The sequence below is a fragment of the Ochlerotatus camptorhynchus genome, unplaced genomic scaffold (assembly GCF_037179485.1).
Source record: "Ochlerotatus camptorhynchus isolate MF236.1 unplaced genomic scaffold, CSIRO-AGI_Acam_v1.1 ptg000393l, whole genome shotgun sequence".
Taxonomy (NCBI): domain Eukaryota; kingdom Metazoa; phylum Arthropoda; class Insecta; order Diptera; family Culicidae; genus Ochlerotatus; species Ochlerotatus camptorhynchus.
Genome location: NW_027040880.1, coordinates 182,430 through 209,521, shown reverse-complemented (window position 1 = coordinate 209,521; position 27,092 = coordinate 182,430).

Here is a 27,092-nt window from a genome sequence, read left to right as displayed (position 1 = left end):
TGTTTTTCCTTCGCCGGTGCAGAGAAAACCAGAAGGGGTTTTTAAGCGGACTCTTTCCTAAACCGCGATAGACAGCCACAATATTTCCCATCCATCAAAAATATGGCGGGTTCGGTCGAACGGAGGCAGAAGCAGCAGATTACATAGAAGCAGCTAAAGGTAGGTACAGCTGCGCCATGATCGAAGCAGGATTGTTGTTTGTTGATGTGTTGGCTAACGTTCATCGGTCGATGGATTGGAATTCGAGACATGCAGTAAATTAACGTTAAATGAGAGATTTTGCTGGTCGATTTGTGGTGCAGCCCCGCCGGACCAGACCACCTGCGCGGTTTTCGCAATGGGAGACTCACTGACGATTGAGTAAAACAATGGCTGAACTCGGGTAAAATACGCATTGAGTAACAGACAATCAGTTTTGTATTCTAACCTAACTGTCAAAAGGCGCAATGAATTGTCATTAGATACTGTTACGCTTTTTAATTTGGCAATAGTTTTGAGCAATTCAAACTAAATAAAGCATAATTTTAGCTGATAGTCATTGCCGAGTTATTAATCTGCTTTGCCACAGATTTTTAATTTAAACTAGAAATCTGTTCTGTTATACGTCAGCGAAACATGGTGCGTATCTGTGGAAAGCACTAAAAAACAACAGGTCTTCATTAACCGATTCTGTGGTATATAATGCGTGCCTGATTCGGACTGCTCCTGACCGTTCCGTCGCAAATACGGTATCAATTTTCGCACTTGCAACGATAGTAATACATACTTTTCTTGTAATATAATAGATTGAAGAAGGAATAAAAGGGAGAAGACCGTTCTTTTTGCAATTTTTTTTTTATCACATAGAGCACATCAAATAATCCAAAACCATTCAAGCTATTTGAACGGAACGCTTGTTTCGCCACTTAATTCCCTTTACGCGTGCTAGGGTAATGGATGTATTTTGACCTACCTGGCTATAGTTTGCACATTTTATATTTTTTTTTTTTTAACATGGTGAAACTTACATGACAATTACTACACTACTTAGCGCCTAATTTTTGATTTCAGTCAAATGTTTCATTTAGTAGTAGTAAATTGAAAAAAAAAACAAAATACTCACGCATTCTCACACTCGTTCTGAATCGGTCCAAAATCAATAGGAGGTGGCATAATTGAACCAAACTTTCAAAATGTATACATTTTGAACATGCGAATTGCGTCAATTAAATCCGATTGAAACCGTTTCTTAGCTCGAAGGAGCGATAAAATGTTTTAAAATTGTGATCCAAAATATGTTTCCACAAGCGGCTTAAAGCTGATACCGTGGGTCAACATATGTTTTGTTGGTGGTCCTAATTAAAATAAAAAGCGTCTTCAGTATTTGTGATATTTCCTGCTTATTTGTTTGTCAAATTGTTTATTTTGACAGAAACATTCAGCTTTTTCAGCTGATGAATTAGCCATTCATTGTAACAAAATCATACTTTTTTAGAAAATTTTTATAACTACTTCCTAAAGCGGTTCAAAATACCGCCGTTACCCTATATCTCCCACAGTTCGGCAGACCAGCCCAAAATACCCACGAAAAAAAAGGAAAACATTAAAACACGTGGAAGGAAGAAATGCTACCCACCACCAGTCACCAGCCGCCAGCCACCACCAAAGTGAGGAAGACGAGGAAGCTAGGAAGAAAGCGATCAAATTAAAGCCCAGCGAACTCAGCGATTTTCCTCTCGTGGTCATGGACCTTCCCTGCGCTCTGCCGTCATCTGAGAAAACCGAAAACGGAGAGCCCCAGAGAGTCCGGTTGGTCTCTTATAAGTGGTCAAAAGAAGCCGCGGCCTTAGGTGTCGGTTAAGCTAATTGGTAGCAGATCAAAGGAGCCGCCAATGTGTTTAAGAATAAGTATGTATGAATACCTGGTGATAAAGCGTATACGCGAGATGATGGAGAAAGGGGAGCTAAAAAGTGGAAAGGGTTGGCAATTGGTCTCCCGGTAGGTAGAGGGAGAAACGTTGCACGGAAAGTAGGTAGATGCCCGGAGAGGGAAGATTGGCCCGCGGAGATCAATGCTTGTAATAACTCTATCTTCAATATGGGAGGCCTCGGTAATTTGGCGCTGGCAGCGGAAGCGAGATAGCATGCTGATGGTGTAAAATAAATGTATTGCAAAAATCCCAACATCAGAAGCGTGATTGGATTTGAATGTGGAATTAAGCATAAAGGGTCCGTTCTTATATGACCGAACGCAAAAAAAAAGAGATTTCTTGAATGCTCCCCACTTTTCAGCTTCTCCCACTCCCTTTCATGTTACGTATTATTTGAACAGGTCATTATTATTTCTTCTTCTTCGCTGTTAACTTCCCAATCGGAACTTAGCCCTATTTTTAAATTCAGTCAAACCGAAGACAGAATATATTTATCTTCTCTTAAATTTCACCAGTTTATAAAACAAAATAATCTAAAAATCAACTGGGAAGGCAAGGATACTTAATTTTTTGTTTAGTACATAGCCATTAATGTATAAGGGTCAAGTGACCGAAAAAATTATCCAAAAGGAAATTGACCTCTTCTGATTAAAAGCAAATTTTGAAGTTTATTTAACGCAAAATTTTCAAAATCCAATATTTTGTGCTGATCGGAGCCCCCTCGGTCAAGGGGTGCAATTTTCTATGTTTTGTGATTTGCAAGAAAGCACTACATTATTTTGTGAATCCGGAACGAATGAAGCTACATATAGCGTTAGGTATTGTTTTCATAGTCAAAAAATCTAAATATGCAACTATTATTGCTGTACAGTGTTGCCAAGTATTTTTAATTCACGTTTGAAAGCTTGAAACGAAAATTTCTCAGGTTGAGTACACACTTAGAAATACTTAATTTTACACGTGAAGGAATCCATCTTTGACTTAAAGGATAAGACGTAAACAAACATGTCATGTAAAATGAAGTGCTCCGAGACTGAAAAGTTCGTTACTCGACTAAAAATACGTTTAATTGAGCTGCATTTCGCGTCTTTTATGACTCAATTTTATGTCAAAATTGACGCTCGTATATGTTAGTCTCAGAGCACCTAAATTTACATGAATTTTTCTAAGCGTGTGTATTTAATGTCCAATTTGATGGCATGTTCCCCATCCCTTTTTACAAAAGAAAAAAAAAACACTTAACGATAAAAAGTAATTTACGCAATTCCTTTTTTTTTTCTCTTTTTTGTTTTGTTTTCCGTCGATCTTGTTTTCCGTGCTGAGCACCAATCCCAAGTAACATTGCAAGTTTTATTGCGGTTTTATAGCATTCTACAAGTCTGAATCATGGTCTACAGAACCTTCATAAAACCAAAATTGTTACTTGGGATGGTACCGACGCCAGGGAGGCAGCTCCCTCCACCTGGACCCTACCTATCGACCCATCAACTCATGAACCGGGGACCAACGGCTTAACTTACCGTCTTCCCGAAGGAAGGCGTGTTCAGAGATGTTATGCCTCAGAACATCCCGATGGCGCCGACTGGGATAGAACCCACACAGCTCGAAAAAGTAGTGTAGATTTCTGTTCAATATTATGCACATAAATGGAGCGTCACATATCATATAAGTTTACATTATAAATCATGTAAATTTATGAGACATTTCATGCAATGTAGCAAATATTGTAAACAAAAGCCCATCTTTGTAAACAACATTGCTCGGTTGCGTGAAATGAAATACAAGTTTACGTAGATGAATGTTTACATCACAATTAAAATTCAGAATTTTTATCTGAGCAGCCTGCTGGGGTGAGAGGTATTTACGCTTACCACTACACCACCGGCGCCGCTATTTGCGTAATTCCTGAGATATTGATATATCAAGAATACGCAAAAGTGATGTTAGTAAGGAAACATTTCAATTATTTATGGTACAAATTAGTGTGTTACTCGGAAAAAAGTATTTTACTTTACCGCACTTTTTTCCCCATTAAGTGATCGAACCTTTCTACAGCAGCTTTTCCGATGATATATGGTACAATTACACTTCAAAATGGTGTAAAGCGGTGCATACTAAGGAGCATTTTCAAATGCTTAATGCACAGTTTTCTCTATTTTAGGGAGCGTACTTTAAATATTTACTGAGCATTTTAAGATTTTTAACGTATTTTGATCATTGATTTAAGGAGCAACCAGATCCATTTTAAGGAGATTTTTTTTACTTATGAAGGATAATTTCATCTGTTTTATTGAGCAAAAGTAGGGCAGCCAATTCGCCCAGCGATAAGCTTGGTCTACCGAAAATTCTTGCTATTGAGCTCTGAAATGAACTCAACTCAACTCGGCGAATCCGGTCAAAACATGAAAATTCTTCTCGCTTGGGAAAACAGAAATACTGGATTGGACGTTTTTCTCTGTTTATTCTTCGCCTTCTCGTATAAAACTGAACAATGGTTCGTAGTAGTATGTAGTAGTAAAACTTACGTTTATTTTCTGTTTTTTATGTTTCGACATTTGGTTTAACATTTCAATTGATTTGCCTTTGGCTCTTCGTCTTTGTTCTAGTTAATTAGTTATTCTAATGTGATTATTGCGTTTAGCGCTAATTTACAGAATACCCTTTATGGGATTGTTTTGGTTTGAATTAATAAAATTGATAACCTACCTACTTGAGCATAGGAACCTGCCTAACTACTTAAACTAGGTTGCCAAATCACAAATAATCTGGTGGTTTGATCGCAGACAGGTGACTCTGAACCTTTCCAGCGTGGGCCTCTTTCGTTCCTCGAGTGTTTGAAGACCGGCCAGGTGGTGAATCTCAGAATAACGAGTTCGCGGTGGATCATTCTGGGGATCTTGTTTTGGATCCTCTGAAGCTTTAGGTGGTCTTAGGGTTGATGCATATATTATGTCACGCTCTAAGGGGGGAGGGGGGCGTCTAAGATTTTGTGACAAGCAATGCATTAGGTATTGGAAAAACGTTAGGATAGGGGGGGAGGGGGTTATTTTTTGCTCGATTTAGCGTGACATAATTAATGCATGGGCCCTAGCACAACTCTCCCAGATTGGCATACCATACTCAATAACCGGCAGAATGATCTGCTTGTGGACAGCAAGCTTGTTTTTGAGGGACAGGATGGACTTCCTGTTAATAAGAGGGAATGACCTGATCAAGATGTTACACTTGGTGGATATCTTGTCCACATGGGATCGGAATAGCAATTTGTTATCGAGAGTGAGACCAAGGTAGACTACTTCACTCGACCATTCAATTGGAGTGCTATCAAGATGAATCTTGACGTTAGCAGGCGGAACAAGCCGAGGTGAATTCGAGTGTGGAAATAGAATGGTTTGTGTTTTAGCTGCATTGATACAAATCTTTCAGCTCTTGAAATAGTCGGACAGAACATCCAGGCCTGATTGTAGTTTATTTGCCAGAGCACGGATCACTCGACCCTTTTAGATGATGGACATGTCATCTGCGAACATTGACAGGATACCATCACCCGGCAGGGGAGGAACGTCTGACGTGAAAATGTTGAATAGGATAGGCCCAAACAGGCTACCCTGAGGGACCCCTGCATCAACGTTGAACGTATCAGAAGGGACATTGTTCAAGTAGACCTGGAATGATCCGCCCGACAAGTAGTTTTTGATGATCTTCACGAAGTAGATCGGAAAGTTGCATCGATGCAGCTTGTACACTAGACCATTATGCCAGACATTGTCTACGCCTTCTCGACATCCAACAATGCCAAGGCAGATGTATTGAAAACGGACTTATTTCGCTTGATGATGTTAGTAACCCGTGCGAGTTGGTGGATGGTAGAGTGGCCTTTCCTAAACCCGAATTGCTCTTTGAGGAAGATGTTATTGTCATTTGAAAACACCAGCAGACGGCTGAGTATCAACTTTTCGAATAGCTTCGAGATGGAGGACAAGAGGCTGATGGGGTGATAGCTTTTGGTACTGGTAGGATCTTTGCCCGGCTTGTGTATTGGAATCACTTTGGCTAACTTCCAGCATGCAGGGATTATAGGAGGAAGGCCGAGAAGGTTTAGGAAAATACGCTACAAAAGGATAGAGGTGTCTTAAGTTGTTTAAAAATGCTACGTCATTAGAGTCTGCTCCCTTAGTGTTTTGGTTGAAATATGAATTAATGTTTTGGATTGCTATCTGCTGGAAAGGCTTTTATACCACTGGACTTGTTTTCTTAACTGTTGTAATAAATGAACATTGTTATATTTTTATCAACATGATAATGTATTCTTTGAAAAAATGATAAAGGTGCAGTAACAAATCGTAATAAAAATACATCAATTGTGGTGTTCGTGACAACGAAAATGCATCGACGCGCCATCTGTTGCTCATCGGTCACATCGTAAAAACTCCCTTTGATCGACGGTTATAAACGCCCAAAAGGGAAATTTAGATAGGTAGCATGGCGTTGTACCGTCTTCCGCCGCACCCTGTTGTAAAAATTAAGAGTTTTTTTTTTTTTTTTTTTCTTCATTATAGAGATTTTTAGCCATAGGCTAGTTCATCTCTTAAAAGTTAAGAGTGACAGGAGTCATCCTCTTTCGCTACAGCGACGTCATCAAGCATCATCATAATTGAAGTGGAACCAAAACAAACAGAAGCCACGAGATTCTCTGCTTGATCGTCAAGCAGTTCAGTTCGGTGTTAGCTCGCTCTCTCGAGTTGTTTGAAAAGTTCATTGCGATAGTGTTCGCACTCTCTCTTTCGCGGTTTGTCGTGCGTGTGTGTGTGCCCCGTAATGGGGAAGCATCGGTCGCGAAGCCCGGCGAAAGTCCAGAGCCCCGGTGGAGGAAGCTCCGGTGTGCCTACCTCGAACAGGTTTGCTGTTCTCCCCATGGATGGGAATATCCAGCCAGCTGTGTTGGAAAAACGTAGTAAGAAGAGGAAGAAGAATCGAGGCCAGTCCGATGTCACTGCGACGAACAACAGTGAAGTTGGAGATTTCGGTGACGCTGCCGAAACCGAGAATACTGCCGAAATGAGCACGGCAAAAGTGAAGCTACCTCCATTGGTAGTGAAAAATGCCCATCTTAATGTGCTCATTGCGGATCTAGCGTCGCTGGGCGTTAAAGCCGAATACAAGTTGGGCAGAGTCGGCACTAAAGTGGTGCTCCGTACCAAAACGGAGTTTGACGTGGTCGTCGCCCACCTGAGAACTTCCAAGGCGGAATTCTTTACCCACGACATTCCCGGTGAGAAGCCGTTCAAGGTCGTCATCAGGGGCCTACCAAACTTCGACCCGAAGTTTATCGAATCAGAAATCAGGGACCGGTACAAGCTGGCCCCAAGTGCCGTGTATCGAATGACAAGAAGAGACGAGAATGTAAAGGCGTATCCGGATAGCCTTTTCCTGGTACACTTCCAGAAGGGAACGGTGACGCTCAACGCACTGAAAGCCATCCGGTCCATCAATTCCATCATCGTTCGCTGGGAGCCATACCGTGGCGGCCATCGCGATGTGACTCAGTGCCAGCGGTGTCTGCACTTCGGACACGGTACCCGCAACTGCAACATTAAGCCACGCTGCGGAAATTGCGCACACGACCATGCCACCTCCGAATGTGCTGCGGATGAAGCTGTGGCGTCCAAATGCGCCAACTGTGGTGGTGCTCACCAAGGATCTAACAAGCAGTGCCCTAAACGCGAGGATTTCAAGCGCATCCGAAATCAAGCATACACCAACAATCAACCAGCACGAAGGAAGGATAAGGCCCCGGCTTTCAGGACGGAGGACTTTCCGCCTCTTCATGGACAAGCGAATCCCAGGGTGCGATCCGCGCCCCCTCAAGAAACGTCTGGATCTTCTGCTGGACAAAGTTCTCCATCCCCCCTGGATTCTGGAGGCAACCAACAGCTCAAACAAATAATTCCGATCTGTTCTCAGCAGACGGTGCTCTACGTAAGTGCCGCAATAAGCCTGAACAGATCCAAGTGCTCGGTAGGTTCATCATCTAATATGGTGTCTAAACCACTAGCCATCGCTACCTGGAACGCTTGCTCTGTAAGAGCTAAACAGATTGAGCTTGCCCACTTCCTCCGCAAGCATAGCATCGACGTGGTTCTTCTAACCGAGACCCACCTAAAGTCCGGCGACAGCTTCTGGTTGCCTGACCACAACATTATCCGGCTTGATCGCACCAGCTCCAGGGGGGGGGTGGTGTAGCGGTCATCGCCAGAAAGGGAATCAAGTTTTGCACTCTGCCCCACATCCGCACTTCTATCATCGAGGCCGTTAGTGTGGAGGTGGAATCACCAACTGGAAACGTCCGGTTTATCACTGTTTACTGCCCACGCCAGTGTACCGCAAGCAATGGACTAGGAATCCAATTCGAAAAGGACCTGACCGCTATCACCCGTACTAGGGGGCTGTTCATAAACTACGTAGACAGTTTTTTGGGATTCTTGACCCCCCCCCTCCCCCTGCGTAGACAATTGTCCATACAAAAAAAATTAAAATTTGTATGGGCCGTGGATAATTGTCAACCCCCCCCCCCCCTAAACTGTCTACGTAGTTTATGAACAGCCCCTAGCTCTCGATTCATCGTTGGGGGCGACCTGAACGCCCGCCATGAAGCTTGGCGGAACTACCAGAGGAACCGGAACGGATGTCTATTGTTCGACCACGCACAACATGGACTGTACACTGTGCAGTTTCCGGACGAACCAACTTTTATCGCTCCGGCGGGAAATCCGTCCACCCTGGACTTTTTCCTGTCAAACATCGTACTATCCAAGCCGGAGGCGCACAACGATCTCAGCTCCGACCACCAACCGGTGGTGACTGAAGTCGGTGTTAACGTGGTTCCTACTAGAAGCTGCCTGCGTAAAGACTACCACCATGTCAACTGGGTGCAGTACGGACGAATGGTGGACAGCAACATCAATGAAAATCCACTGCTCGACACTGTAGATGACATCGACCGGGCGTTGGAAGGACTCGAACAGGCCATATCCGTGGCTGACGAGGCGTGTGTTCGACAAGTTCCTGTGAGGGGTAAGTTTGTTGCTATTGATTCCCACACCCAATTACTGATTCGGTTGAGAAATGTTCGTAGACGCCAGTTTCAGAGGACAGGAGATCTGGGCAAAAAACGTGAAATGGCCGATCTGAACAGGCAGATTACTTCCAGAATGGACTCACTCCGAAATGAAAGTTTCGGGCGTGTTGTCCAGAATCTGGATGACCGCTCCAGACCATTCTGGAAGGTAGCCAAGGTCCTGAAAACTCATCCCAAACCCGTTCCACCTCTCAGAGTCGAAAATGATGACGATCGGCTTATTATCACCCCACAGGAGAAAGCAAATGCGATCGGCGAGCATATCGCTTCATCGCATTTGCTTGGCTCGACTATCCAAAGTCCGCTCGATGATCAGGTTGCGCAATGCGTTCAAAACCTAGATGCCTCCCCGAGCAAAGTCGGTTAACAAAATGAAAGCAAATCGATATTAAAGTATGCAGTTGCTATCATAATGAAAACTGATTTTGATTTCAAATGTTGCGACATAAGCCTGATATCATATTGTGCTTTCATTATGCAGTCAAAACTATTTAAATGAAAGCAACTTAACTTGAAGTTCTGCTGTTTACGTCTTGTTTAAAATTTAATTGAAATTCATCTGTCGTTGAACTAATGATTATTGTGTTAAACAAACATTTTAGCTCATTCGTGACTTGCCCGGGGTGAGATTGGAGCCCAAGTCTTTCAGCTTGAGAAACATGAGTGGTAACCATTTACTCCAGGCCCGTATTCAGTTAAACATTATGAATGCAAAATCAGTAAACAAATTGATTTCATTGAAAGCAGGATTAGTTTTCCGTTTGCTTCAACAGTGTAAAAAATTGCTCTCATTTTTGCTGTGTTAACCGTTAAGTCAACCAAAATGAGATCAACTGGAGTATTCAAAATAAGTTACATCATAACAGCAAATTTTGATTTCAATTTGATCTTCAGCTTTGCTCGGGTCCCCTTGTGTCGTGCCTCCGGCGGATATGATTACAGTTCAACAGCTAGAAACGCGGTTGAAATAAGAACACCACATTTCTTGACTTGTGCTTCACAAAATTCATTATATTATAAAGGAATAAATGTTTTCAATTCGATGCCTAGACATATCAAACGTTTAGCAACACTTACCGAATTTAAGAGACACTGCATTTCACACGTTAAAACTGTCTTTTGAACAGTTATCCAGTGATTTTTTTATGAATTGACAAATTATGTATCTTGACGAAGTTATCTCTAACGGATTATTTTATATGGATAGCTGTCATAACGACTTTTTAATAATTATTGTAGCACTGCAAAAACTATTTCTGTTCGCCACGAGGGTGATGTTGGATTTTTAATATTTGATTTTATAGTAGATTAATTTAAAAAAAAAGTAGTCTACAAAGGATTGAGCCTCGCGCGCGTATTACGGATATAGAGGACTGAATTTAACATTTGATAAAAAAAATGCAATTTTGAAGCTTATTTGAAAGATACCTTGAGTTAGTAGTAAGTTTTCTGGCAAATGTTAGGGGTTCGTGAGCATTCCTGACATTGCAGAAAATTATGATAGCATCAGATTGCGGGATTGCTAGTGTAATAGGATGCTTTGTTGATTGTTCATTAACTCTTGATTGCTTGTAATACTTATGAATATTTTAGGTGGACAAAAAGGCGAACTAAGAGGTGGACGCCTGAGCTTTTCCACATTTATATCGCTGTGAAGCATCTGTAAACTTTAGAGGGAATTTACATCTGTAACTGAAACCAGTTCGATTTTGTTTGCCAACCTGGTTAAAATGTCATATTCAATTATCTTAAAGATAAATCGTCCAGCTCAAACCTTTGTAGGGGTAAAAGGTGGGACCATCATCATCATCATCATCACAACAAATTTGCTCAGCGCTGAAATGCACCAAGAACATGAAGGCCCCCGGGTTTAACGGTATATTCAACTTGATCTTGAAGAGACTCAGCATGAAAGTGCAGTCTCTCCTAACCGCTATCTTCAACAGATGTTTGGAACTGCACTACTTTCCAAGCATCTGGAAAGTAGCAAAAATCATACCAATCCGCAAACCCGGTAAGGATCCAACATTGTCTTCAAGCTACAGACCCATCAGCCTCCTTTCAGCGCTGAGCAAATTGTTCGAGAAACTCATTCTCAATCGTTTGCTCAAGTTTGTCGAGGAAAATAACATTCTCCTTCCGGAACAGTTTGGGTTCAGAAAGGGGCACTCCACCAATCACCAGCTAGTACGGGTGATGATAAACATCCGAAGTAACAAAGCTGTATCCAAGTCCACAGCCATGGCCTTGTTAGACGTTGAAAAGGCGTTTGACAATGTTTGGCATGACGGACTTGTGTACAAGCTTTGTAACTTCAACTTCCCATTACATCTGGTTAAAATCACCCGTAACTTCAGCAAAGGTCGTTTAAGGTATCGTTGAATGGTTGTCTTTCAGACACGTTTTCCATCCCAGCAGGAGTCCCGCAAGGCAGTTTTCTGGGCCCCTTGCTTTACAGCATTTATGCTTCCGACATTCCTCCCCTAGGTGACGGTTGCGTGTTCTTCCTGTTCGCAGATGATACCGCAATAGCCGTCAAAGGAAGGATGCCTCGCGAAATAACGAACAAACTTCAACGATGCCTTAACGCCTTTGCTGATTATGCCACCACGTGGAAAATCAAAATCAATGCCTCCAAAACACAAGCGATCATGTTCCTCCATCGGCAATCGCCCAAACTGAAACCGGCTCCCTCTTGTACTGTAATCATGGATGGCATGAGTGGTCCGCCGAAGTAACATATCTCGGGATGTTGTTTGACGAAAAGCTCCTCTTCCGCTCACATGTGGAGAAAACCGTAATCAAGTGTTCCGCCTTGGTTAGGTGTCTGTATCCGCTGATTTGCCGCAGATCCCGTCTCTCAAGGGTGAACAAACTGACTGTCTACAAACAAATCATAGCACCTGCGATCCTCTACGCAGCTCCGGTGTGGGAATCATGTGCACAGACTCACAGGAACAAAATCCAGGTCGCTCAGAATAGAGTGCTGAGGATGGTACTTGATCGTCCTTTCGACACTAGAATAACAAATTTACACGAAGAGGCAGGCATTGCCAAAATAGATTACAGAATTAACGAAATTAAGACTAAATTTAAACAAAAATGTAATTTATCAGAACATGCTTTGATAAGCAATTTGTATATAGTAGATTAGGTGTATATAGTAGTTGTAGGTTAGTTATAGTTGTAAATAGTAGTTATAAGTAGTCTCCTTTTTCAAATTTAAAACAAACCAATCCCACCAAGGTGGTCATTCTTAAAACAGGCCTGATAGGACTAGGAACTGTAATTAATAATAATTGAAATATCAAAAGAACTAAAGTTGAAAAGACGCATCTGTGTCACTTGATAAGTTATACATGTAAACCACACAAATTCAAGAAATATAGATCATTTAAAGTCAAAAAAAAAACTTAACATAAGAAAGTAGTGAATTGAATTTAAACCCGTAGTTTATTGCCTTTTGTAATTAGGTGAAATATAGTAATTTTTAAATAGAATATAGACAAAGTAAAGTGCGTTTCAAGTCCAGTGATCGCGTGTGAACACTTACCTTTCGAAGGATTGGTCCGCCATTCTAAAGTACCTACAAAAGAAAGAAAAAAACTTTACCTGTCCGTGCGCCGACCTGGAAGTCATCGGTTGAGACAATTTTTCTGCTGCTGCTCGCTGTGCTCCCGACAGTGGTTTGACTTCAGTTTCCAATTCTCGAATACGACGCAGATAGATGATGTCATCAATTGAAAGGGCTGATTCTTCAGCCCAATCAATGATTTTATCAAACATTCCGCATTACTGGTAGTTCCCGTATTTGATGGTTCACCCAGGTCGGGAAGTTGAAATTCACTTTGACTTGGTTCTTCAAGCTGCTCTGAATCGTCGTTGATCGCTGACTGTTCATGGTCATCCAACACAAGTTTAAGGATATATTTGTCCGTGTATGCTTTGGTAGCATAACGTTATACCACATTGTGGGCAATCATGGTGTCGGTGGTTACGATAATTATCCCTGCCCATTAGTTGCGCTAACGGAATATCATCTTCGTGTAGAAATTTTCATTCAATCACTTGTCCGATTTTCTTCCATGACTGCTGAATAACAACGTCATGTAATTCATCCCAGGCTTCGTGTATCCAAAAACATTCTTCCTTCAACGACATCTGCTTCAAAAATTCTTCTGTGTTGTCTTCGTTGTCGTGGGCCATCACATGAAGCAAGAGCTTCTCTCGATATCGCAGCTTGATATTCTGTATCACATTTTGGTCCACCGGCAGGATGATTGCAGTCACGTTGGCAGGCAGAAAGCATACTGTGATGCGTCTTTGATTCAGGAACCAGAAAACAAATCATCTTCAAGGTTTTTATACATACCTGTTGAAACGTACTTGAAAGTTGACGATTCTTCTTTAATTCAGAAAGAAATATAGACTCAGCATTTCTTTGAATTTTTCTGACGATTGAAGGTTGAATGTTGAACTGCTTCGCGATATCTGCCTTGGTCATAGCTTTGTTCTCGAGCTTCCTAAGTAATTCCACTTAATCCTTGAGGCTGAGGGAATTTCGTTTTTTTTTTCTCAACATTAAATATTTATTGAGCCATCTGAATGTTTATAACACACACATTATTAAACACTTTACATATTGCTCATTAAACTCATTCTCTTTCGTTTTTTTTTTAAATAAAGTTAGTTACAAACCTTTTTGCGCTGCGTTAATGGGATTAATTTGAATGAACTCTCGGATTATGGGATTAATATGAATGAACTTTCGAGACATTTGGTATGCCCTTTCTTGTAAGAATAATAAATATTCATCAAAAAGTCCATTAATAGTGGATCAATAATGGTTAAACTGAAAGTTAAAATATTAAAAACAAAATTTTCCGATTTTGTCAGCTTCACGTTTTTGTCAGCCTAAAATTTCAGATGAGGCTGACAAAATCGGGAAAGCACTGTATTTGCATATCAGTGCCACCAATTTCCGGCAGTCACTATCAGGTCGTAGGCGCTCTTTTAATTTGAAGGGCATGTTTTGCAGCCTTTCTCGTCTTCTGCACCAGACCAGCCTATGCATTACTTACCGACAAATGTTTCGCTTTAATTGCTGAATGTATCTAGGATTCGTTTTGGCACATATTATTCGGTTTAGTATGATAGACCAGGTTATCATCTTATGGTCAGTTTCGCCATATACGGATTTCTTTGCTTTGATGTTGCTAACGTAATGCTTGGATACAAAAGTAATTATTACATGATCTAGCTACGAACATGTTGAACCGTTAGTTCATGTCCTTGACGGACTTATCGAACCGCGTGGATCGAACTACCATATTGTGCCGTACCAATAAATAACGCAATTGCATTCCAGTCTGATTTCTCTTGTCGTGACATGTAATCCTCCCAAGACAGCTTCTGTCTCGCTCAGGCATTTGTTTCATTGTAGGCAAGATGACTATTAAAATCTCCGACCAGCATAACGAGTTCCTTGTCTGAGCAGCTCTCATAAAATCCACCAAGCTGTCCCAAATATGTCGAATTGGTTTTATTTGGTGCATGCATATTGACCACTATCATACGGCGAGTGGTAATGTCAGCTTCTGTATAATATACATTACCCGTGCTTTTGCGAGTGATCCCAGTTAAACAAATAAAATTCTTCGTATCGGATTTAGCTACGTCAATATTAGCCTCCTGAAGGAAAGCAATTCCAACACCCTCCTGATGAAGACATTAATCTGTTCCATAACGCTTCTCGCGTGTTCGGCAGCCCATCACATTCCAGGAGACCCCATTTTAAGAAGGCAATAATTGTTAGTATTGTCTGAATCTGACTGCACTACAGAAGAACAGGCTACGACTTCATTAGCTCAAGATGATTGAACGGGCGATGCTTGCACACTAATCGAGTCAGTACGGTTTTACCGAGTTTTTGAATTGCGGAACTGTTCGGTAAAAGTTTAAAAATCTGTGGAAAATTTATTAATGAGAAAATTTGTTCTGAACTTGTACATACATAGTTCTGTTAACCCCATTTAATGATAGAAAATAAAATTGGTCGATTTCATTGATTCCTTACGGATAACGGTCATTTGCATTTTACCGACCTTTTCAGTAATTCAAAAACCCAGTTTAAAAATACTGACTCCTGTAAAAAAAATCTTAGTGTGTGGGCTACCGAGACAGTAGTAGGCAATGCAGGCTGAATAGATAAGGAATTGTCAGATGCACTGACGCCAGGAGTAGGAACGAGAGAGAGAGGCTAGTTTCGTCGGATAACCATCCTTCGTTGATCCGATGAAAAAAGATTGAACCCCCAAAAATGCTCTCGATCTAGTCCTCTTTGCCGGAGGTTACAAGTCAGTGATTTGTAGTACGCTGTCGCTGATACAAATGCTGTCTCTTGTTCCTAGGTAAATCCTTACACGTGATAAAGTGTCTGAGTTGACGGTAAATAAGTGTCGCTCATCTGTATCTCCAATATAAACAGTTATATTAATGCCGAATAATTCAGAGCGAGCAGATAGAATTTCGTTCGCCATGTCTTCAAGATTGGATCGGTTAAATACGCTTTGGCCTAGAAAAGTGAGGCAGAAACTATTAGCAAAGTTGCAAAATCTACAAATGATATGATTACCAGAGTCTGGGTTTGAGATAAAGTGGTATATTTCAGGACCAGTTTAGCGCAGATGCTTCTTTTTCACTTCGAAACTATTGTCAACTGATGAAGGAAAGATTGACAAACAACCAGGTACCCACAAAATGGCAGTACATTAAGCACATGTCCAGCACTTGAAATATCCACTGATCCGGCAGAATCTTGGAATCACTACAACGCTGTCGTAGTGAGAGTCAGTACTATAAATTGCGATTTTTTGTGTGGGTGGTCCCTACGGAATATTCTCTAAACTAGCCGGTGCGTTCAGACGCAATGGATGAACATTAGACTTTTAATGTAGGTTCAGACTGAGACAATGTCATTGAGATATGGTTAGTTGGGTATTCAGATGACTATTACTTAAAAAAGAAACTAATCCTGGTTGTATCTCTTTTTCGTTTGCATGTAACACTGTTTGATTTTACTAACCGCACCGAGCCTTCATTCCGGGTGGTGAGCGAACCTGAAGAAGAAGATGACCATGAGCTCTCGGAACGAGTGTATTGTTGATGGATCTGGTCTACAATTCAAGGTTGGATTCTGTGATGGTGAGTATCACAAAAAAGGTAAAATAAGTAGCATGATCTTCATCAAAATGTAAGTATTTTTGACAATAAACAACAATCAACTCGTATATACATTGTAATACATATATAAAAGGGAAGGGACGATCTAACAGGGCACCCGATTGAAGCGATTTGGACGGGGAGAGTGGGAATGCCATCTTCCTGTTGATAACATTTCGTGGAAAAAGGGCGGGCTCTTCTCCTCACTCATTGGAAAATCTTCCTGTTTGGGGGCTTGTCTTTTTGACCAATTGGCTGATCAAGTTGCTGGAAGGAGATTCTTTATTGTTCCGTAGATGCGGACTTTGCTTATCGATCTACCCAATCCGTTCTTGGCCCTTCATACAGCGACATGTTGAGGACAATCAGAGGTTATCAAGCTTGATTAAGACAAACAGAGAAGGGAGCCAACTGCTGTTGGACTTAGTTTCCGTGCTACAATGGGTGGTAAACCACTATTACCATCATCTCTATCACGAGGCTAGACAATTTCCGTCACCTGGCATGCGTTGCAACCAAACTTCAAACTCGCCGAACCGACGGCACATAAACATAAACTGGAAATTCGTCTTTGAAGATGCACTGTATGTTTCACGCACCGAATAATTTACAACTGATTAAAGTTAGGAACGGTGCTTGGCGATTATGGAACTAGTAAAGCTCAAGTAGAATAGTGAAAATGCAATGTATTAGTGAGAACAGTATTGGCAAGAGATTGTTTTATTTTGTTTTGCTGCTTTTATGTAAAGTATGGGTTATGAATCTACTTTGTTCTCTAGACGTGTCATATTGACAGATATTCTAAATAATGCATATTGCTATTTGTATATGTTTCAATTAGTCATCGACCGCAGAAAGTATTTGAATTTTCGCGTATCTTAATCGTTCGTTACATACATAAAGAGAACTTAATCGTACTTTGACGCAAATTGCTGTGGATTGTGAGATGCTCGATGACTCTACAGGGATCGCTTTTGCTGACTGAGCAGAAAACCATGGATTTAACCTAAAGCTATTCCACAATATATCGCCATCGTCATTTGTATAATTAAGATTAACCATCAACCTAGGACACTATTTGAATTTACGCGTATTTCAACCGTTCGTTACATACCAAGCGAAAACGTAGTCAGGTTTTGTCGCGGAGCATTATGGTTCTGGGATGCTCGATGACCTTGGAGGGATCGTTTTTGCTTACTGAGCAGAAAATCATGGGTTTAATCTCAATGACTAGGAATCGGTGGTAGATCTTACATCCCGTAACGTACCACGAAAAGGTGATCCACCCACGTTACTGGGCAGTGTTAAACATACCTGCTTTCGTGTTTCGTGCTGCGTATAAGTAAACTGACCATCAACGAAATTGTCCCATGTTTTCCGTGCGTGCATCCACGAAGAAAACCTGTAGACTTGTTCAAATAGTCATTATCCCGACAAATTCAGTGATTGTCCTAACTTGATCAATTTGCGGCACCGACCTAGACAATGCCGGAATGTGCAATAACAAAGGCCATTGAGGACTTCAATAACTGATGAATAGCTGAGTTCGTTTTGTTTGCTGAACATCGAAAGTCATGTTCTTGAAGATTGGTTTTGAAATATTGACGTCTACAATGAAGCTAAATGTAGTCATCAATGCTTCATGAATGGAAAATAAACAAAGGAAATAAATGCAGCTCTAAATTGAAACCGTTATACGGGGGCAAATTGATCGCATAAAATGGAAATATGGAATTTAATTCTTACTTAAAAGAAAATTTAAAAACTTACGGTATTAAAATCAAGAGGCTATGATGTTGCTATCATTTCGTATTACTAGTTGAGTGTTTTGTTTAGTTTTTGGACAATAACTGCACAGCAAAAAAATAATTTTGATATCACGTCAAAGTGGATGCACTACAATCATGTCGAAAATATGGTGTAATATTACTTGCTAAAAAGGACAAAATTATCATTAATACAATGCATGAACTGACATTACGCTGCTTTTACTGCATTTGTTTATTTATGTGGTCATAAAAATTACATGAAATTTTCGACATGATTGTAGTGCATCCACTTTGATGTGATATCAAAATTATTTTTTTGCTGTGTGACATATCAAATTAAAAAATATAGATATTGGGTGATAAATCCTTCAAATGGTTTTCGGGTGACTATCTTAAAGATGTTCATATATCAGCAGATAGGGTTAATGCCCTAATGTTGGCCTAAGTGTCCATAGTATTGGGTACATACATACATTTTGAAGAAAAGCCAATTTTTCACTAGCAACCAAAAATATTAATTTGCATTGTCCAAATGGCGCATTGTTCTAAGACAATTTGAAGCACAGGAGATTTATCGATAAGCCCAATCTTAAGATCCGTAGGACATGCTAATACGTTTTATAAAAGAACTTTTAAAAAACGCACAATAATTATATGAAAATATCCAATTTCCACACTAACGAAGTCAACAAATCTTTCAAATCATCATAAAAATCTCAAAATCACCCACAACACGACCACGACCACCATTATCTCAAAATGACACTCTGATTTCCGTAGAATAACTGGCACCTAGACAAGGCACCTAACAACGCACCCTTCGTCATTCACACTCGTCGTCGTCGTCGTCCAAGGAAGAGGAAGGAATTTATCAATCACGAAAATTATGTTCATCCCGTCGCCCTATCTCCTATCTAGCGAGGCCTTGCAAAGGCGCAAAGTTACGACCCGTTCCGCAGTAAAGGGCGTTCAACACGAAATTCCAGCTCCGAGTGGCAACGGAAAGAAGATACTGACAACAGGCAGAAGTTGATTTTCCGAATGAGTAACTTTTGGTCCCATTTAGGACAACCGATTTTTCACTAGTCCACACCACCGTCGTTTGCACGAAACGGTCTAGGATATCTATAGGAAGAAAACCGGAAAACCCCCGTTCGTGTTTGTACGACTACTTTACGATCCAAACTGACAGCAGCAGTGCCTTTCTACCTCTTGTGCTCAAGTGTCATTAAATCGAGTGATGATTTGACATTTTCGGTGGTGTTTGTGTCGTTGTCGTTGCTGCTTCTTCTTCTTCTTAAGGGAGGTTTGTCAAGCTGAAAATTGATTGTCGCTAAGGGGAAAATTGGATTTAGGTGATAAAGTTTGTGGTGAAGGAAAATGGGAGAATGATCCTCTCCCAAGGGGGGAAATACAAAGTGAGCTCCGCAGCACCGCCGTGGGGGTGTAACCGAAAGATTGTTTTCACCTCCACGTGACAGCGCCATTCATAACCTAGAAATTTCGATCGATCGAACGCGCCCTTTCAACTTACCGGACAAATTAGCGTAATTAATTTGCACCACTTTTTCACTCCTCCAATCTGAGCCACTTCGGCTTCGAATTACGGGATCCGATGCCCTTTCATTAAATCGCCGCAAGTTGCGAAAAAACTAATCACACGCATCGGACCGCTCTTTAATTATCCATTTATGCTGTGCACGACGTGAATGAAAGAGCTTGGCGGCTTTCCGAAAATGAGAGAAATAGTGTGGGTGCGTTGCTACTCATTTACTTCAGTTGCCGGTCATCGTTTTTGACCGGTCGTAGCAAATCCGTTAATTGAATACATTCACCGAGCTGAACGATCGGTTGAGTTCAATCATATTTGGGTAGGTCTTTTCGCTGTGACTGTGATTATTGAGCCTTGATCATCATAGAGAAGCCCAGTGGAGAATGAATAATGAATATTGAAATAAGCGCTAGAATAATTGAATATTGAAATAAGCGCTAGAATAATTGAATATAGAAAATTAAAGATTAATAAATCACTAATTTTGCTTATAGAAAATTGCCAGTACCACAATCCGGGGGTTAATTGCAGGGTTGTTACAGCTGGCGTGGATTTTGCGACAGAAATTGAATCTACTGTTATAGGGTTAACTACCCCATTTCCGGCACTTAATCTTTCTTAATCTAGCGCAGTTTAGCACCAAACGGAATGTTATTATTACTGATGGCTTCCAAATTTATTTAGCTTTCCGTACAAGTTGAACCAATCGTTGAGATTTTGTCAAAAGTCTAACACTGCTTCTTGACGCCAAACTCGGCCTTCGGATTCGAAACTCGGCCTAAAGCATTGAAACGCCAATGAATTCACTTCGGCCTATCGGATGAAGATAAAAATTGATTCGGTCGGAGCGCTTCTTTTGTTTTTGGGAATAATGGGTGCAAACCTTCATATCACGCGTTCTCATTGACTTCGTTCCGTAGCTTATTAACTAAAGTATCGTACCAAACGCATAATTTACTTATTAACTCTTAAATCATGGATTTATTTGAAGTTTTCTGCTCGATAGGCCCAAAATGGGCGATTAAGCCGAAGTAGTTATCTACCCTAATTGTATTTTTGTGTCATACCAAATATTACAATGTTTTAGTTGTACAAGTTTCTGACTGATATTGTGAAGAATAATAAAATATCCAACTCCTAAAATTTGGAAAATTCTACGGTTCTACGGTCTGAGACCTAGAATCCCGACCCGAAGATCTTAAAGATATTCGTCATTCTTGGTAATATTTATGGTGAGTAGGATCCACCAGAGCCCCAAAAACCCCACTGCGATAGATAGAGTTGAGTTTGAAATAATAATTCCGTTCCGTTTGAAATAATAATCCGTTCCGAAATTCGTCAGCTTCAATGAATGCTACCGACGCCAGGGAGGCAGCTCCAACGCCTGAACCCTAGCTATCGACCCATCAACGCATGGACCGGATACCAACGGTTTTACTTCCTTTACCCAGGCCCTTTGGGGTGAGAGGCAGTCACGCTTACCACTACACCACCGGTGTCGCTAACATTAAATAAATGATAAGTATAACATTCAATCAAAGTGTGTTGTTACTTCGTAACTGAAGTTTAACGATTTTCAGAGTTGGGAGGAAATGTTATGCTTAAACCAACATGAAGCTTTAGTGCGAAAATTTAGTAGCCAGAGAAAGTTCGGAAGAAGGTATCCGGATTATTAGGATTATCCAGAGACCCAGCATTTGGCGACTATACCACAAAATATAGGTTCCATATTAAATACGCTTTTATCTCGTTATTCTGAACAATATATAAAAAAACGCAAGGTTTTTTTCTTTGTTGGGTACATTTTCCACTGCGACCAGTTATATGATCTATTGTGGCAGGCCCCGGTTAAATGTATGCCACATCAAGGGCCAGTTTTTTTTTTCCTCTGTTCGGGACCTAACACTACTGCGACCAGTAAATTGAGTGCATGTCGTATTACTCCATCACTATTGAGAAATGGTGAAGTATTCGAATTTTTTACAGTTGCCACTCTTGCATTTATCGCAAGGATCTGACTCTAATTGAAAGGTCCCGCTATTTATACCCTTCGGAGTGTTGAAACACCCTCCAAAGGCGCGCCCCTTTGTCAGTCAAAATTGGATTTCTTAGCAACAAAATTAAGGTATGACACCGATAATGACCATACATCAGAACCCTAGTCTTAACCACTCCAAACTAGGGAACAACGGATAGAAGATTAGGAATCACATAGATGAAGACAACTAACTCATTTGTTGCCTTGTTTCAAGATCATCCTCGGTAGACAAAGCCGAGTCTTGTCACTATCAACATGGCAAAAAAAGTAACAAGGACTAAGATGTGTTCCTTGGATTACTGAAAAATCCTGTTCCCCTAATTTGAAGTAGTCAGGACTAGGAATCGGTGGTAGATCTTACATTCCGTAACGTACCACGAAAAGGTGATCTACCCACGTTACGGGGCCAGGGGCCAGTTAGGCCAGTGGCAGGAGCCAGTGTTAGAGTGATTTCCACTAGCTGAATATAGGCATTATCCCAGTAAGGTATTATAGAACGAATAAACTTTATTGCCTTATTCGGAAAAGTCGTCCATACATCTGAGGGTTGTATTCCATTGATTATGGCCTGCCGGAATATTAATCTTTCTATACTCAGGTTTTGAAAGAGTCCGTCCAGTATATTTGACACCGATCAGACCTGGGACATTCTTATTTGTGGTATTTTCACCGACTTTATCGTCTCCAGTGCTATTACAGGTCCTTGTGGTAATAATTTTAGCCTAATTAGCTTTAAATGGAGTCCTTTGAGAGCTATGGACAGTGCTTGGTCCTGGGACATTCTGAATCGTGGTGTTTTTACTGACATTGTCACCTTGTATCAGTATTGTTAGCTCTGTAATTTGTTTAACTTCAATTTTTTCCAATCCATTTACCTTCAGGACTTTCTTCCTAATGGGAGCATTCCCCAATTTGTTGTCCAAAACAAATTCACATTCCTCTAACGATCTCATTGATATCCCATCTAAAGGTAAGTTCCACATGAAGTTTATTTATTATTTTCCTCATAAATATCTCCCAGTTATCAACCACTAAACCTTCATTTTGAGCTTCTAGAAGAGCAAGGAATTATACTAGATTTTTTTTTATCCAGTCAGATGTTTCCTGGTTTTTGCAAATAAGAATTAGGTAACCTGGTCTGAACAAGCAATTGCAAAATTTAGGTTTAATTTTTTCTTTACATTGATAATCGTTCGGATCAAGCAGCCTACATTTGAACTCTTCGTCTGTTGTATTTATCTCGCTCCCAACAGCGACAATGCATTGTATGAACAGCACTGTTCATGTGTTCAAAGACTGATGGATCAAGCTGGTGATCGTGGTTTGGTTGTTGTTGTTGGTGACTACAATCTACCCTTCTTGAATTGGGACCATGATGATGAATTGCGATGTTTGCTACCTACAAATACGTCTTCTGAGCAGGAGTTCACTGTGGTTGAATCGTTCATCGCTAATGGTTTGCATCAGTTGAATCATTATGGTAATGCGAATGGAAGGATACTAGGTTTGGGTTTTCTCTACTGATATCAATGTATTCGAGCTTGTGGAGCCCCCGTGACCGCTACTGCGTGTTGATGAACATCATAAACCATTGGTGCTGGTGATTGAAACTGCAAGCAAATGTGAAATTTCCCGAGCAACTGATCCGTTAGATTTTGACTTCAAGCGATGTGATTTTGCAGCTTTGAGCTCAATGATTTCGGACGTCGGATGGGTGAATCTTCTAATTGGTTGCAGTGTCGACGAAGCGGTATCGATATTCTACGACAAGCTTTATGGAATCATCAGCGAAGTTGTGCGTCTAAAACAACGGATCGACACCCACAGGAAGAAACAACCATGGTGGAACAATGAACTGTAACGGCTGCGAAATCGTCTACGCAGGGCAAGGAAGCGTTACTTTTGATCTAGGAATGAACAGCATAAGGCTGAGCTGCGTGACTTAGAGAGCGAATATAACTCTTTGCATGCACAATGCTTTCGCTGCTACATTCATCGTACTGAAGCAAGTTTGAAACAGGACCCCCAACAATTCTGGCAATATGTGAAGACCCGTAAGCGATCCAACGGAATGCCTCGACATCTTCGTTACCAAGGTGAGGCAGCTGATTCTCCATCAGAATCTGCAAATCTGTTCTCGGCGTTCTTTCGAAGTGTGCAAAGTAATAACCGACCACCTTTGACTGAATCGTACTTGAGCAATTTGCCGCACTACGACTTGAACGTGACCGTCGACAACTTCTCTCGGCAAGATGTTTTTGCTAAGCTGGTTTCTATCGACACTTCGAAACGAGCAGGTCCAGATCGTCTGTCACCTTTCTTCATCAATCGGTGTGCGGAGTCAATCGCTTTGCCTGTGAGTATACTCTTCAACAGATCTCTTTCGGAGGGCACATTTCCCATCAAATGGAAAACTGCAGCCATCACTCCCATTCATAAAAGTGTTAATGTTAATGACGTCGAAAATTATCGTGCAATTTCGATTTTGAGTTGCTTTCCTAAAGTCTTGGAGAGTCTTGTCCATGATTCTTTGTATCGTAACGTTCAACATGTGATATCAGAGAGTCAGCATGGATTTGTCAGGAAGCGGTCAACAACAACCAACCTGATGTGCTACGTTTCTTCTCTTGTGGACAGCCTTGAAAAGCGACAACAGGTCGATGCAGTTTATGTCGACTTTTCTAAAGCATTCGACAAAGTGCCGCATGCACTGGCAGTGGAAAAACTCAAACGCATGGGATTCCCTCAGTGGCTTACTCAATGGATTGAATCGTACCTGTCTGAGCGTTGGGCTTTTGTACGCCTCGGTGGAACCTCATCTGAAACGTTCTCAATTACTTCCGGGGTTCCCCAAGGAAGTCATTTGGGACGTGCTGTTTGTTAACGATCTGTGCGGACTCATCAGATCACTGAAGTACATGTTCGCTGATGACCTGAAATTCTTCCGCCTGATAACCTCCATGGGCGATTGTTGCGCTCTTCAGATGGATATCGACTCGCTTCTTGAATGGTGCTCATTAAACGGAATGGAAGTGAATATTCGTAAATGTAACATCATCTCGTTCAACCGATCTAGGACAACTGCCATTTTCGATTATAAGATGAACGCTTCAAGTGTCAACCGTGTGTCATCAATCAAGGATCTTGGATTAATACTGGACACTAAGCTGAAATTCACCGAGCACATTGCAACAACCACCGCCAAAGCATATGCGATACTAGGGTTCATCAAGCGCAACACGCAGCAATTTGAGGATGTATACTGTCTAAAAACATTGTATTGTTCGCTAGTGCGTAGCATACTGAAATATGGCGTTCTAGTATGGGCACCGTATCACGTCACGCTTTGCTTTCGCATTGAAAAGATTCAACGTAACTTTGTCCGCTACGCTCTACGACTGTTACCATGGAACGATCCGGTTGTTCTTCCGCCGTACGAGGATCGCTGTGCTTTAATTCGTCTTTCAACATTGGCTGATAGAAGGATTCTTCTGCAACGGCTGTTCATATTCGACATTCTGGACAACAATGTAGATTGTGCTGAACTTCTAGGGAAAATCCAGTTCAATGCATCGCTAGGCAGACGCGACAAAATGACCTTCTCCGTATTCCACAGCATCGTACAGTCTACGGTCAAAACAATCCACTGGATGTTTGCTGCCGTCGTTTCAACGAATCGCGTGAAGATTATGATTTTAATATTTCGAAAACCATGTTTAAAAATAGGATTGGTTCTTTAACTAGACATTAATAATTCTGTCTGTGCGTTTTTATTATACGAAGACAAGTAAATATAACAAATAAATAAACCACTTTGTTAAGAACAGCTTTTTGTGTTGCAATCAGCTGCTGCATTGTTAATTCAAAGGTTGGGTAGCCTTTTGGGAGTATGCCTATCTTCACGCTATTAACTACATCCCTATATGATGGTTCAATTTTACCATCTGTACTTTTAGAATGTCCAGAGGACTCCGTTCTAATCATATCCAAATTATGCTGTACTGATTTTAAATGCAAAGGCAGCTTCGATCCCATGGGACGACTCTGCTTCTTTGGTCGCGGATTGTCACCACTACTCTTAGACTCGCTGTTTCGAAAACGCTTAGCTGCGTCCGAAGAGGCTGTGAGCAAAGGTACGATTTCCAGACGGCGGGCTTCATCAGGGTTTACTCCACCTTCAATTAAACGTTTAAATCGTTTTTTCCCAGCCCCACTTAGAGGTTTCACTGAGTCTTCCTTCAGTTGTACCAGTGTGGCCTGCCCACTTTTGATTGTAATCTGTATCTACACAAGTCCATACGAACCGAACCGTCTATTATTATCTATACTCAACCCCAAAATGCACTTATAAAGGGAGATAGCAATAGTCCAAACATTTCCCGGAGCTTTCTGCCGGAATTTTCCGATCATAGTTGATAAGCTAAAATTCCTTACAACGACTACAATGTAATCTGCCCGACATTTCGGCCATAGGTTGTTACTTTTTTTAAAGGGAAAATATTGTTTGTCGTTATTGTCAATAGTTTAGTCGTTGTTGTGTCTGATTTTCCATATTTTGGTTCCATTTAATAATATTTAATTGAAAAAAAACACTACTTGGTCACAATTTTCATCAACACTTGAGAACAACGATAATTTTGAAAATTTAATTCAAAAATTAAAGAGTGTTTTAAGACTGAGTCAAATAAAGCAATTCCCCTCAAATCCCAGTCGTCACCATGGTTAAAAATTTTGCTTTCAAAAACGGCAAAAAAATAAATAGTAAATACCGATAAATTCCGATTTTTTAAAACCTTGACACCGATAAGATTTAAAACAATCTGGCAACGCTGATTCCAGCACAAAAAGCAAATTTACTTCTTATGATTACAACCCTTTTTGATGAAGACGATGAAGGAGAAATAAAAGAATATAGTGACTCTCATATCTATGACATGTCATTAGTACCACTACGGCTTACAGTAACACGGAAACACAACACGAAGTTGAGGACGAGGAGTTCAAAAATTTGAAACCCACCGTTTGTAAGACAGGAAAGAAGCTGAACGATCCAGTACGTCAAGATGATGCAAACCCAACAAACATTGGAAGCAGAATAAGAGCTTATACAGGCAAAAATATGCTTCTTCAGCTAAAACATAGCTTATTCAGCCCTTAATCAGCACAAATTGTTTGTTGGGAAGGATCCTATGCTCTATTATTTGGGATGTTCCCTCTCCACGCATACATATATCCGGTGTATGGAATTGATGCTTAAAATTTCAAGCAGGTTGGCAATGGAAAAACCAACATGAAGCGTTAGCAAGTTGAACGAGAAAGTGAAAGAACGAGAGCTCAGTATGAAAATTGCATTCAGGGAACAGTTAGGTTTGCGCATAACCCAAGTAACAATTTCGGTTTCATAAGGGTTCTGTAGACCATGATTTACAGGGTGCGTGACGAATTTTTGCAGTAAATGACATAT